The following is a 14,502-nucleotide window of genomic DNA, read 5'->3' as shown; positions in this document are numbered from 1 at the left end:
GGGATGCTGTGACCAGCTGCCCATTCCTAGTTCAAGGTGATGAAAGTGAAGTGGGCACTGGGAAGGGCTTTGGGCTGTTTCATCCCAGGGCTGGAGCAGAGTAGGAGAGCACACACACAGGATCTCCAGCACGGAGGCAGAAGACAATGATTTGGTCACCCACCATGACTGGGTTGTGTTTAGTCATTGTTTGAGCATCCAATAATGGCTGATGGAAGAGCAACACAGCTTTTCCATGGAGACATCTCTCAGAAGAAGGAGAAGCTCTATTTGAAGGTACATTTCTACCTCTTTGCTATAGCCAATTTAGAAAAAACATACACATCCTGCAGATGATTTTTCTGATTGCAATTTAAAACGCATTGAGGGGGTGGCAGGGGAGAGATGAGAGGGGCAGAGCCACAGTGGGGGCCCTGAGAAAATCCAGGGATGCACATCATCCTGCAGCACCCAAGGACAAGCTCTAACAAGGCACCAACAGCTTGGTGCTTTTCTACCTCTCTGTCCATCTTTCATACCTTGCTCTTATATGTGGGGATACTTGGCATGGAAAACACTGTCAGCCTTCACTCAGGCTGATCACAAGGTTTTTGTCAGTCCTTGGTTTTGGCCATGTTCAAAACAAAGGTTTCATGGTTGTCAGGTCTTTTTTGGTCACTGTGTTCATCGACTTCTCTAGGAGATGGACCCAGCCAGTTTGGATGGTGGCTTGCAGGACTAGATGTGGATCCTTTGAGACCAGGCAAACTCACGTTGTGATTTATTTTTCTTTGTGGGGTTTGTGACTCAATCAGATGGGAGAAAGGAAGTGAAGGGTTGTTCTTTCTAAAGATTTATTTTGTTACATCTGCAACAAGTCAAGAAGAGAACAGGGTAGAAAGGCTTTTGGTTTTGGGCCTGGAACAAAGCTCAGTACTTGAGATAAACAAATGGGGGAAAGGAATTATCACAGAAAGAGCTGGCCACAGACTTTGCTATGAGCTTTATTGTAACAAGCTGAGAGACTCTGGTAACTTAAACCAAACTGGAAGGGCACCAAACTCATGGGTAAAAGGAAAAGCAGGTGGCTGAGGTACCTTGAGGAAGAAAATGTTCTACCTCTCTGTCCATCTTTCATACGTTGCTCTTATATGTGGGGATACTTGGCATGGAAAACATCCCAAGCTTTGGATTAAAGGACCCGGTAGGTTTCTCAGGTGTGTGGGTTGCCCTGTCATTGACTTTGATAGCCATGAACAAGCTCTGTTGACCCATCCATCCACTGAAGGGGTGATGCTCTTAGTTTTTACAAACACCCAGACACCCAAGAGCAAGACAACATGCAGGTACTTCTGTGGGCAGGTATTGTGAACCTGTGTGTTTTACCTGCCAGGTGTGATGTGTGTTTGTACCCACAGCCAGGAGATGCATCTACACGCAAGACTTTTCACTGAATTGGCTGCAGAATTTTCAGGTAATTTTGATTTACTGTTTACAATTGCAAGTAATTCTAAAAAAAATATTGCAGAACAACAATGTCCCCTTGTCTGAGTTTCCACTTTGGTAAGTAGGTGTTAGTAATTCCTACCTGGTGCTCAGGGCGGTGTTGGAGCTGAATTACTTCGTGTAGGTCAGTGGAGGTGGTGAAAAATAACAAAACATCTGAGAGATACAGCGTTTGTTAAAATAAAGTAATTTATTTCTCCATGGGGAAGAAAACAAGGGGAGAAATGTTGAAATCTTCATTTCCACAGTGTTACATTAACAACAGCAAAAACCACCCAAAAGAATAAAATGCATGTTAAGTAAATTAAAACGGGTGACTATAAAGTGAATTCCAGCTGAGTTCCTGAGTCACCAAAACCCCCTACAGCACCTCTTGAAAAGCTCAGACTCTCCACATATCCTTAGGAACACAGGGTCTCCCTTAGGAGGTCGGTGCCAGAGGCTCTGGGAAGGAGAGATAACCCCTCCAGAAAGCAGCTTGTCCCACTGCAGGTCTGACAACACTTCCCAGTTACCTGTGCTGAGTGCTCTTTATCTCCCTGATACTCTATCAGCCTGTCCAGGGCAAGGCTGGTGAGATAGTCAAGTGGCACAATTAGCAGTAATTAGCCCAGTGAGAAACTTGTTCTGTGCTGGGATGGAGCAGGTCTGTGTTTCCTGGTCCCTCCAGAGAATGTGGTGGGATTGGTGGCCATTGGCCTGGTAGCCAGGATGGGGTTTGTGCTGCCAGTTCCGTTTTCTTACTGTGCTTGATGGGGTTGGGTTTGGGGGCAGAACCCCCAGGAAAACAGGGCTTGGTGGAGATGCCTCCACCCTGGGGTGGAGAGTGCATGGGAGGCTCACACCTCCACCTGGCAGGCTACCCCATGGCATTGTAGAGCCATTGGTCTTCCTAAAACTGGTCAGGCTGGTCTTGCAAGTGATGGTCCATGACCATAGAACAGCTTTCTAGGACCTGCAGCAAACCACTGGGATGAGGAAATCTCAGTCTAGTGGGAAATTCAGAGAACTGGAAGACATGAGTTCCTTTATTACAGTGATAAGAGGGATTTTCTGAAGCAACAAAGCCCTTGACAACTCAGTCATCAGTGTTTCCTATAGAAGGAGAGAGGAAAACCTCAATAAAGATGAGGTTTTGGTTATTTTGTGCATACACAGACTGATTCGCTTGTCTCCTATCTCAGTTTCCCAGATTCCTTGCTTCAAATTTGGCTTTGCCTACACTTTCTAAGCACTCACCCTTGAGGTGAGGGTTGTCCTGTGCCCAGCCCACAGCTCAACCCTGCAGCATGGCCGGGGATGTCCTCGCTCCCCCTGCACGCACTTGGTTAAAGCCCGTGACAGTCCTTGGTGTTGCTGGCCAGAAACCTGTGAAGCAGAAGGGAAATGGTTTTAGTGGCAGAACTACAAATACTCAATAAAGCACAGCTTGTTTCGGTGCTTTTTTATGTGGTTCTGTGCTGACTTTTGGTCCCCTAATTCACAGCAGAAGCGAAGCAGAGTGTAGTAGAGATTGAGCATGAATCCTTTGCGCTTGGTTAATGGGAACAATTACAGAAGTTTCTTCTTTTTCCATTGCCAAGCTGTGATATGAAATCATTTGCTGGGTTCCTGTTTCCATGGGAACAATTAGTTTCATACCATTTTTGTGTTACACATCAGTGAAGGGATTAACTAAATGAAGGCCAACACTTCATAAACGTACTGTCTCACGCAATAATCAAGTAGCTACCAAGTACCACAGCTAAATGCACTCAAAATGCAATGAAACCAGCTCTGTAAAAGGCTTAGGAGTGTGTGAATATTTATTGATCTGGTGCAGCACATAATTTATGAGCCAGAAATACCAAATGTGGGTGTTTAGGTGTTACTGGCTTTTTGAGTAAGTAAAGTAAGTTTTCTCAAAGGATCTGGTAGCTTTGAGCCATCTCCAGGAAAGGGTTTAGGGACCTGTTGTGTGATGCAGATGGACTTCAGGTGCCAGTGATGCCCAGAGCTGCCCAGCAGCTGCTGGTCCATCCCGCAGGCAAAGACAAACCAAGGGCAAATGACTAGCAGGACCTCCTGGCCCTGTGGTTCCTGTGCTCACAGGGACGTGCCTGGTCCCCAGCCCTTCTCCAAGGACTCTACATATTTTCTCCTCTAAACAAAATATACAAAGAGTCCACACGGCACAGAGTGGAATTCAGGACTCTGCCTGCTCCCTCCTCAGCACATCTGGGAGCTTTTCCCTCGCAGAGCTGAGCAGCTGCACGGAGAGAGAGGGAGGGAGGGAGGGAGGGAGGGAGACTCCTATCCTCTGCCACGGAGCAAAGGGAAGGCTGGAATAGGGATTGGATTCAGGGATGCTGCAGTGGGTGGTTCAGCCCTGAGGCTCTTCAGTGGGACAGGGGCAGGATGGCAGGGAGGAGCAGCTGGGCTGGATGATGGGCAAGAGTGACTTCCCAGGCTTCAGGCTTAGTAATTCAGCTCTGAAAATGAGCCACTCGCTCCAAAGGCTTAGTAGGAGTTGGAATAACTTATGTAATGAGTAGTTAAGGAAGAATTCAAGGTGCAACCCTTTATATTGGACCCTGAATCCTTATTCTGCAGGGCAATGGATTGGATTCTTTGTTGAGAAAAGCAAATTATGTTTTTCTCTCTATTCAAGAAGGTTTTAGACACAAGTGGCTGTGCAATAAAATAGTAACCTGGTTTCAATTCAACAATTTGACAAAATCAGAATTTGTCTTGGAGCATTCTCTTTTCCCTTCCTTTCCCTCTCTTTATTGAAAGATGTCCTGGGAAATGGTGTGATACACATAGAAACAGACCCTCCCTCCTCCTGATGGACAGTCAGACCTCACTCAGTGACCCCTTCCACAACTATTTCTTGGATGAAGCCAGTTAGTTGGCCCTTCCAGCCAAATGCAACAGAAATTTCACAGAGAAACTTCACATGAAATCATTTTTTGCTGATCCCAAAGAACAGTGTTTCCACATGGGGGAATTCTTCACTGATATGTACACAATGGCCCCTCACTGTCCAGTGCAGGGGTATTTTCTGTAATCCTTTCTGCTGACAGGCTGGCAGGTGTTGAATTACCCCAGCGTGACACGGAAAGAAATGTCCTGTGATGGATGAAATCAATACATAGAGCTCTTTCTCCATCCATTTCAGATGGACACCCATTTACTTCCACCTGACAGAGCTGTTTCTCCCCTTCTCCCATGTGTCCCTCTGCCATATGACTTTTCTGCTTGCTTATACTTCCCTTTGGCTGTACCACAGCATCTCTGTTCATGCTAAAAGCACCCTTGTTGTCCTGGGAAGGAACCAGGGATAAGATGATGTCTGGCAAGGTTTCCTGCCACACCCAACCAACCCTTCTTTGGTCCTCGTGGACCGAGTTGAGCAACCAGGGAACAAAGGTGCAGAGCATGCGTGGGCCACCCTCATCCATAAGATTTCAAAGCTGGCGTTGTCTCTGTACCTGATGCATATTTGCAGCAAATCTGGAGAGGGGAACAGGCTCAAATCTGCACTTAATGGCCAGTGTAAACATCCCCCTGAAATCTTGTTGCAGAGCCAGCCTCAACCGCCTCTCTGCTATTCCCCACTCCTCTTTTACCACTCAACCTCCTGACCTCACAGAAATATGTCTCTGAAGGGTCAGAGCTTGGGTGTGGAGCAGAAACTGATGCCTGGGATCAGGGGTGGGTGGCCTGAGTGCAGGACAGTGCAACATTCCTGTACAGGGGCTCTGGTTGAGATAAGGCAGCCCCACGCTGTGATTTACTCCCAGGAAGCAGAGTCGAGTCCTGCATGTTCCCTGGCAGATGAGGCAGGGAAAATCCTGTAGAATAAAAGCCTTTCCATCTGTTGGTAATGGTTTGCTTTAAAAAAAACATCTGATCATAAAGAGCTAAAAGCACCATGCTTGTTTGGACCTCATACCCTCCAAGCCCAAACACACTGAAATGTACCAGGATGTACTGAGCTCATTTAGTTCTGCTTTGGTTACCCCTGGCCCAAATCCTGCTGCTTTTGCAACCTTCTCCCAGTTGGACTTCAGTAGCAAAGGTGAGACATTGAGCAGCAGTGTTTCCAGGTGAGAAAAACCCCTGTGAGATGCTTACATTTCAGGGCTGATGGAGGTTCAGGGCTTAAAAAATGGACTGATGTCCCTCACCTGGCTGGAAAAGAGAGAATGAGTTCCCAACCCAGTGATCCAGCAGTATGGAAAGATAACACAAGGTCTGAATTCTTTCTCCACGGGGAATTTCATGGGACAGTTCAGTGGGAGATTGATGTACATGTCCCCACCATCCCATCCTGACTTTTTCTTCACCTGATCCCTGATGTTCCCACCACGCTGCACACACTGAGCAGGGTCTGAATCTGGGGAAAGTGGACAGCACACAGATGTGCAATCCCCCTGTCCAGTCTCCATGGAGGAAGACCTGCATGAAGACTCTTCGAGTCCCACAGCATATTCCCACTGGAGTGTGAGTATAATCCCAAGGCTCAGAGTCAAGAAAACCTGAAATATCAATGTACAAACATGGCATGACCAGCATGAAACCCTTAATTCTCTCTACACTGGCAATGTTGGTTCCAGCTATGAACCAGCCACTTTGCCACATGTAACTGGGTTTTCCTTGCAGCCTTCTGTCTTGGATCCAGCTGACAGCTCCAGATCCTTGCTTAGGAAACACATTTCCAGCACTGGTGGACTGTTGGACTGTTACCAGCTCTTACCAACACTGGCAACTATTGCAAAATACGTTCAAGGCGAGAGGAACCCAGATTAGTCTGAGTTATGACTCCACCTCTAAGGTCACACTGAGAATGTGACATCAAACACAGGACTGAATTCTTTCAATATATAAAAAAAATTCATGGAGTACAACAGATGACTTTGGAATTTGAGCACTTACTTCTTTTTTTTCCCCATATATTCTATTACACAACTTCTTCCCCCTAGAAGGGCACCAAGTTCTCTTCTTAGTTTCTTAAACAAACCAAAAGAGGTAACACTAATAATCTGGTCCTCAGCCTGTGACAGTTTCTTTAGTTCTTTCAAATGGTCTTACCCCTATCTCAGGGAGGTTATTGGAATGAGTCAGGTAACAAATAGAAAACATACAGTTTACGCAAGAGCCTGAAACTAAGAAATCTTCCCTTGGAAAAACAATAGAGCCATTGTGTTCCCCATCTGAGCACTCGGTAAACTCTCCTCGTGCAGGGCTGTGATGAATTAAAGGCTTTTCTGCAGCAGATACAATTGCTGCTCGTTACTAAGAAAAGCTCGTTGTCTGGGCGTCTGAGGCACGCGAAACGCATGAGTTCATGTTCCTAACGTCACCAAACCTTGCAAAACAGTGGAGGGGAAGGACATTACCAGACTTGAGTGACTCAACTCTGTGCTGATTTTGGCTGTTTTGTAGGACACTGTTTCTCAATAACATGGTAGCGGGAATGCTTACGGCCAAAGCAGCTGCTGCTCCGATGGCAGAGGTTCCCAACCTGGCTGGATGGACACGAGGGCACTGACAGCTCCTCTGCTACCTGGGCTGTCAATATTCATGGTTGTTGGACTCTGTCCTTGGAGGTTTTCAAGGCTCAGCTAAACAAAGCCATGGTTGACCCTGCCTAGAGCTGGGGATGGCCCCGCTGTGAACAGAAGGTTGGGCTGGAACCTTGTGAGGTCTTTCTGGATCGTGAGGCAGCAACATTGGGACAATAGATTACAGGAGGGGTATCAAAGCACCAGAGCTGGCTTTGGCCAAGGTACTAGATCTACTAACTATATTTCCATTTCTAGTCCATCGGCCTGGAGTTTACTGGATGTACACTCCTCTTTTCTTGGAAGGACAGAGTAGAGGCCATCTGGCAACAGGTTCAGGGCAGCTCTGAAAAGCTGTAGTTCTTTGAACACCAAAATGGTTAAAACTGGTCTGCCAGCACTTCTGATGTGCCCACAGCAGCAATTAGGGCTTGCTGTGAGACAGGAGAGCTCAAATCCCAGCGGTGGAAATTAGGAAGTGAAATGCCAAGAACAATAACTAGAACAATGTCATGAATTTCCTGCACCGCAGCACTGAAGGAGTTGAAGGAGTGTGACAGAGAATATTTTGATGGGCCTAAATAGTTCAGAGCATTGGTTTCACTTAGGAAATTCCAGTGAAACATGCTGGATCCTTGTGTTTTGGTTTTAAATGTTAGCAATGGTTTGAATTGCTCTCCAGGGCACACATCCTTGGAGTGGATCCTGCGCTCCCGTCTTGCTGCTCCATGGGCTCCAAACCAGTGAGCAGCTGGAAAAAAAGGAGCTGAGACCTGTGAAACTGGCTTTCTCCTGCATCCCCTTTCCCAGAGAACACACATACCATGTGTCATGTTGAAACTGGATGCACCTGCTAAAGGAGCTGTGTGGGGGCAGACATTATCCACCAGTTATAAATCCTTAGACTATCAACAGCCTTTAGTAAACATTTGGACAATCCTTCCTACCTCTCTGTCGTCCAAATATTTGCATCACACGGGGCTGCTGGCCGTTTCCTGACATGCTGTATGTCTAAGAATATCCTTGGATTGTAGGTCGGTTCCAGAACACGGTGATGGATCGACTTATTGGATGAAATAAATGGCTTGGGAAGAAAAAAAAAAGAGAAAAAAGGGAAAAAAAAGATCTATCTGTCTCCTGATAATAAATCCAGGTCAGGATGGAGTGAAACAGCTTTCAGTTGTGAATGGTGTTTTTAAGAGCTTTTAGGATCTGATCTGAAGGGTTAACAATGAACAGCCCTGAGCTCTTTTAGTGAATATACTTCCCTTGGTGACCTGGACCATTTTGGAGAAATGGTTGAAGATGTTCCTGAAAGCTCTTCCTTCCTGCTGTGCTGGAAATAGCCCCAGCCAACTTTGGATGAAAAATAGGAACCTGCTTCATGAAGCCAGGTTTGGCAGCTCTTCCTCCAGAGCAGAGCATCCCTCAGGTGAATCACAGGGGGAGCACATTGCAAAGCACAGGGTTTGTAACCTGTGTACAAAACAATTCATGCAGCAGAGTTTCCAAATAGAAATAAGTATTTTTTTTTCTCTTAATGCATGGAGAAGAAAGCACCCTGGACTGTGCTTTAGCAATTAAAAGGGTTTAGCAGTTAATTTGGTTTAGCAGTTAACAGTTTTAAACTCAGAATCTGCATTTTGTGATCTAAGATCACTGTGCTAAATAACAACCTTGGAAGATCAAGCCTTGCAACACAATAATTTTAGTCTTTTACTAAAGAATTGGCATGGCTGGTACTTTATGGCACACAGTATAATAAGCCACTGGATTTTCTGATAACACAATAAAGGAAAACTCAACTCTCAGCTTAACTGTAGGATAAGCAGCAACCTGGTCTAGTGGAAGGTGTCCCTGCCCATGGCAGGGAGTTGGAAGGAGCTGAGCTTTAAAACTGTTCTATGATTATATGATAAAACTGCTTAAGGTGGTTTTTCCACTGCAGCTTCAGCTTGGACCTTTAGGTTTAATCCTCTCTCACCTCTCCATGAAACCAACAAACCCCCAACAAATAAGAGCAACACATCTGACTGTTCTGAGATAGCTGTGCCATGAATGTGTTTTCTAATTCTGATGTTGGAGCAAACCACGCAGAGGGATTTGTTTACCCCCAGGTAATTCCCCTCCACCGACCCCCGACTTTCTCCAGCATCCCCTCTCTCCCCACACCCTGGTCATCTCTTCCTTTTGGGAAGCCCCAAACTCCGACCCCTCTTTGGACAGACTAAACAACATCTGCAAAGTCGCCTGTCTTCCCTGTAGCCCTCCCGGGGGAAAAGAGCCGGTCCCAGATGGACAGGAGAGAGCCGGTGTCACCGGGGAGGGCTCGCGGGGCTCCCGGGGGGTGCCGGGGAGCAGGGATGTGGCGGAAGCATAAAGCACCTGTTGGGAGGCTATTTAGGGATTAGCCAAGTGCTGACAGACAAATTGGCAAGATTAATAAGAGCAATCAAGGCTGTGTGGGCTCGAGTTGTGAGCTGACATTAATGTGACATCACTTTCATCTGCTCTTGCCTCACACCGCAGGGCCGGTCCGCGGCATCATTAGTGCTGCCAGAGAGCAGCGCGGTCGGATGTGGGGGTTACGGGAGGGGAGGGTGTCCGTGAGGGGGTCTGTGAGTGTGTGTGTGCGCACACGGGTGTGTGTCAGGGCAGGGACAGCCCCGTGTGCCCGTCCTTTAGCTGGTCCCCACGCTGGGACTGCCCACGGCGGCCAGCACAGAGCTGTCCCTGCTGCAGGGCAGGCACCACCGAGGGTCCACATGTCTGAGAGCCCCCAGAACCCCCTGCCCTGCTACCTCCCCACCACCGGCACCTCTGCAGGGCCTACCTGCCTCTGACAGCACGGGGTTATTTGGGTGACATTTTCTCCCAAAGCTGTCTGCTCTACCGGGTTTGGGTTTTTTGGTTGTTTTTTTGTTTTGTTTTGTTTTGTTTTGTTTTTTTTTCCCTGACAATCCCTCCTACAAAATCGTTTAATGCCACGGAGAAAAAACAATGCTCCCCACCTCCTCCCGACCAAAAGAAAAAAAAAAAAAAAAAAAGGAAAGAGGAATAAAAACTCATCACGGAATAAAGGCTCATTTCAGGTGCGAGGAGAGAACACAGAAACTCCTCTACGGTCGCACTAAGCCCCATGCTGTGAATCTTCACTTTCTCGGGGAGATGGTTTGACACCCTAAAGATATTTTAAGGGAGCAAAAACTGGTTTTGGAGCACTCCTCTGCCTCCAAAAACTCAGGGGGAATTCTCCCCTGCATCTCTAGTGCAGCACAGCCATTGCATGGGGAAAATTTTGGGTAGGGTTTTCTCATTTTCCGTTTTCCCCCTTGTTTTCTTGAATCTCTTCCCTGCTAAAGTCTCACTCGCCCCAAATTCTGTTTCCTTCCCTTTTCAATGGCGACTTGTTTCCTCTCTGATTTTCTTTGTGCTTTAGTCAATGAGGAATCATAACAGTAGTAAAGTATCTGAATGTCCAAATTCTCCAGGTCTGCCTGGCTCTGCCGGAGAGGCTCCTCCGCCGAGAGCTTTTGCCCACAAAAGGAAAGTGTTGAAAAGGAGTGAGATGCCAAATGCTAAATGCACGTTTGCTCCCAGAGCTCCTGGGGGGATGAGGGTGGAAAAACCTTTCCCTTGGACCCAAAGGGGATTCGTCCATGCTGGGAAATTATCGAGTCGGGGAAAAAAGTCTGTAAAAATCTGATTTTTTAAACGATCGACTGTTTAAACTTTCAAATGCAGATGGGGATAGAAGCAGCTGGGGGGTCCAGAACAATTTTGGAGAGAGGGGTTTTGTTAAGAAAACAAGAAGGAGGTTGACCCCAAAGCCAGATTCTGAAATCAAAGTAATAGAAAGATGATTACTACTTCCCCCAGGAAAAAAAAAATAAATTAAAACCTCCCTGTATATTTTTTTTTGTAAATTAATTAATTGATTCTCTCTTAGTTGCATTGTACAGGACTTGAATTTTGTATGTATGTATATATATATATGTATGTATAACCATCCTAAATGAGTAAATTAACGGGGGTTTTGGGGGCTGAATTTGAATCTTCACCCGGCAAGGACAAACCCCTGAGCACAACATTCCCAGCAGCCCAGGTTTTGGGGGCCATGTGTCCATTTGCCACTGGGAAAACCTCTGCGGGGTCGAAGTGGACTCAGGGAGGGTGAGACGAACCCCCCCTTCCCCTGCCCTCGTCCAGGAGCCCATGGCTCGTTTTCGTTGTATTTATGACTAATTTTTGGAGATTTTTCACTGCAACCCCCCTCCATCCCTACCTACTACGCCGGGAAACCAGTGGGAAGGGGCGGCCCGGGGCTCCCCAAGAACTCCAAACGTCTTTCTGTTAAAAATAATGATTCTACATCATTTTTTAAATCATATTTGCTCCCCAAAACTGATTAGGTTTAAAGTACACAGCTTAGACCAATCCGGCAGCAACACCCCGGGCATTCAGTGGTCTGTTTGTAATCTCAGCCTTTTTCATTAACATAAACACTACTTCAACCAAAATATACACGGCCACCTACGGAGCCGGCGGAGGGAGCGCGGACCGGGCGCGCCGCCCTCTCCGCGGGGATTAAGCCGGGTTTACCGGGCGCGGAGTGCGCGGAAAACCCACGGGGAAACCGGTGGTAAACCTGTGTTCTCGCTCCTGTCCCTGCCCCGGGATAAGATCGGGGAAAGAAGGAATTACCGAACACAATTACCCAGCACACAGACCCAATCCCGGGCTGTTTTCCCTCCATCCCTCTGTTCCGCGGGGCCCCGGACACGGATAACGGCAGCGGGGGCGGCAGCGGGGCCGGGACTGGGCCCCGACCGGGCCGGACTGTTCTACCCGCGGGAGTCTTTCCCTCCAGCTCACCCCTGTTTTCCAGGGGAAAAAAAAATATTGTCTATGTCTTGTTATCGGTTTCTCAAGAAAGTGATTTCCCTCTCTGTACCCGCTGCTGCTTGCTTTGGGGTTTGGCTTTTGTGCTTTTCTCCATTCTCCCCTTTTCTGTCTATCACTTCTTTCTTTTTCACTTTTCTCTTGCTCTTTTAATCTTTCTTTTTTCTTTTTTTTTTTCTTTTTTTCTTCCCCCCCCTTCTTTCTCTCTCTTTGAGTCCTTCCTTCCTTTCATTTTCTTCTTTCTCTCTTCTCTGTCTTTCTCTTGTCCTTTCCTTCTCTTTCTGTCTTTTTTTTTTTGTCCTTTCCTTCTTTTTTTTTTCTTTCTCCCTTTTCCCTTAATTTCTTTCTCTTTCTTTCTCCCTCTTTCCCTTCTTCTTCTTCTTCTTTCTTTTTCTTTCTTTTTCTTTCTTTCTTTCTTTCTTTCTTTCTTTCTTTTCTTATTTCTTTCTTTCTTCTTTTCTTTCCTTTATTTCTTTCTTTCTTCTCTTTCTTTTTTTTCTTTCTTTCTTTCTTCTTTCTTTCTTCTTTCTTTCTTTCTTTCTTTCTTTCTTTTTCTTTCTTTTTCTTTCTTTCTTCTTTCTTTCTTTCTTTCTTTCTTTTCTTTCTTCTTTCTTTCTTTCTCTTTCTCTCTCTTACACTTTGTTTCTCTCTTTCTCTTGCTTCTCCGTTTCCCTGTTTCTCCGTTTTCTTTCAACTTTTCTCTCTTTCTCACTCTCTGCTGTTCATTTCTCTGTCTTTTCTTTTTCTCTCTCCTTTCTCTTTGTTTCTGTCTCTTTTGTATTCTCTTTCCAGTTCTTGTTCTTTGTATAATTTTCTACTTTTAAAAAATATTTTTCTTTCTTTTAAAATAAATACCTTATTTTCTTTCTCTCTCTCTTTCTTTGTCTTTTTTCTTCGTCTTTCTATCTTAATGTGTGTCCTTCTGTCCATTTTGTCTGTTCTCCCTTACTCTCCTGTTTTCTCTCCTCTCTCACTCCAGAACAATCTCTCTCCATACCCATTTATTCATTGCAGTATTTGGAGGCGCTTCTGTTTTCCTTTTCTGGGACTGCGGGGCGAACCCGAAACAGGGCTCTGCTCCGGCTCTGCTCCAAAACCTCTTCCCGATGTAAAGAAAAAGCCCTTTCCTGCAGTGCCAGCGCAAATTCCCCAGCCCGGCTGTGTTTGGCTCCACCGCAGCCGTTTAAGCTCAATCGGGAGGGTTTGGAGATCCCCGTGAGTCGGACCCGCTCCCACCCAGGGCTGCGCAGGCAGATTTCGATACTGTTTAAAGGCTCAGCACCGCGGTCCGATGTCCCCACGCCTGGGGATGGGGGACACGGGTGTCCTGGGGCTGTCTCTGCCCCGGGCACCGGCAGCTACGCCGGCTCCATCCCCGCAGAAATCCCGCGGCTGCGGGTGGGGGAAAATTCCTTCATCCCGCGGTGCTTTGAGCCAAGTGTTCAAATTCGATCGTTTCCAAGGGAGAAACGAATAATCGTGGAGGGAAAAGATCTTATGCTGCAACCTAAGCCCTCGGGCAGCATCTTTCTGCGCAGGTACCCGCAAAATCTGCGGGAGAAAGGGATTTGCTCCCAGCGCGCCGGCAGCCGGGCAAAAATTCCCTCATTCGCCGATTTTCAGGAATTACAATGCAAAGTCATTTGGTATATTTTAAAAACTTGAATTTGAGGGAGATTAAGAACGCTGAGGTGAGGGGGCTGCACAAAACGCTCTGGACGTTTTATAATTTTCGGAGCGATTCTGAGAACAGGAAAAGCAAAACCATTTCTGGGGTCATTATTCGAATTTTTCGTGAGTTCCACGCCAGCTTTGGTGTTTTGTTTTGGTGCAATTTTTTCTTGGTCTGGAGGTTTGTTTGGGATTTTTTTTTTTGCTTTGCTTTGTTTGGGCTTTTTTTTCCCAGAACTGTTCCCTATTCCTCTCTGACTTTCACACACGCACGTCCCTTTCTCCAAGAACCCCAGAAGCGCAGGGATATACCCTTTCGATTCTTGCTATCAGGCTGATTCTCACGAAAACAAACAAACAAACAAACAAACAAACAAAAACCAACCTCTTTGCAACAGAAATTGTTTAATTTCGAGTCATAACAACTCGTGCTGTGGAAAGTCTTCCCACCTTGGGTCGGGCATTTCAAGTATTCACTGTGCATGTTTCCCGGGAATGCCAACCGAGAATTTTGTTCCCTGCCGAACATTCTTTAAAGCCCCCCCAAATCACTTTTAATGTTTAACTGGGAACCGGTTGTGCAAACCTGGGCACCTGTTATAAGGAGGTGGGAAAGTTGTTTTACGAATTTTGGGTGTATTTTAACTCTCTGCTCTGGCAACTGCAAAGTAAAGGGAGTCACGAATCTGCAGCACTTTGTAGTGTGGCTCCAGAGCCCGCTGGTGCACTCCATCATTAGCTGGGAGTTTTAGAGACGGAAAACAGTTTTTGTCGGGAAAACTTCCAAGGAAAACCATCCCCAGGTCTTTGCTAAGCGGGGAGCAGGGAGAGAGTAACTGCAGTTGTTTAGAGCGGGGATTTCTCACGTTGTTTGTGAACATGTGTCCCGAACCCC

Source organism: Chiroxiphia lanceolata, chromosome 13, assembly GCF_009829145.1.
Source record: "Chiroxiphia lanceolata isolate bChiLan1 chromosome 13, bChiLan1.pri, whole genome shotgun sequence".
In the NCBI taxonomy this organism is placed as follows: Eukaryota; Metazoa; Chordata; class Aves; order Passeriformes; family Pipridae; genus Chiroxiphia; species Chiroxiphia lanceolata.
This window is presented reverse-complemented; position numbering follows the sequence as displayed.